This window comes from Pseudophryne corroboree, chromosome 4, assembly GCF_028390025.1.
Source record: "Pseudophryne corroboree isolate aPseCor3 chromosome 4, aPseCor3.hap2, whole genome shotgun sequence".
NCBI classification, from domain to species: Eukaryota; Metazoa; Chordata; class Amphibia; order Anura; family Myobatrachidae; genus Pseudophryne; species Pseudophryne corroboree.
Window position 1 is genome coordinate 291,948,589 of NC_086447.1, and position 671 is coordinate 291,949,259.

The 671-nt window shown below is 35.8% G+C and overlaps 1 pseudogene; it reads left to right on the forward strand.

The window, feature by feature from the left end:
- Positions 1-301: 301 nt before the first annotated feature.
- LOC134912799 (5S ribosomal RNA) lies at positions 302-420 on the forward strand (annotated as a pseudogene).
- The last annotated feature ends 251 nt before the right edge of the window (positions 421-671 follow it).

Sequence of the window (671 nt, forward strand, 5' to 3'; positions counted from 1 at the left end):
TGTATCTTCCAAGTGACGCTGTCATGCACATATAGTAGGCTTTTTTTATGCAAGCCTCATTGATGTATTCTTCCAAATGGCACTGTCATGCACATATAAAACACAAGCCGTGTGACACAAATCTATATTGACCAGATGATTTTAACCCTTGTATACCTAGAAAATTGGGTTACAAATTGGTGCAGTGACGGTCAATAAAATAAAATAAGGCACTATATTTACTTTTGCAGTTCTGCCCAGTGTTAAATATCTTTCATAATCTGCTTAACAGCTGCATCTCATGTCCTTCGATCATATATAAACCTACTACCATACCACACTGGGTATGCCCAATCTCGCCTGATCTTGGCAGCAATACAGTGTTGGGCCTGGTCAGTACCTCAGTGGTAGACCACTAGGGAATACCAGGAGTTGTAGGTTACTGATGGTATCAGACTGGCAACAAGGCCGACTTTGCAGGAGTGTGTATATATGTTTAGCATATTTGCAATTAATGTTTAATTAAATTCATCAATATATTCACAGCAATAGCTGATTGTGTTGTTCACGATTAATGTAGCCATCTTTTTTCTTATTACATATTTTTTGCATTTGACAGTGTACCTATATTTTATTGAATATTGTTACTATTAAAAGTTACGTTTTAATTGCTTCATCATTACAATATAATT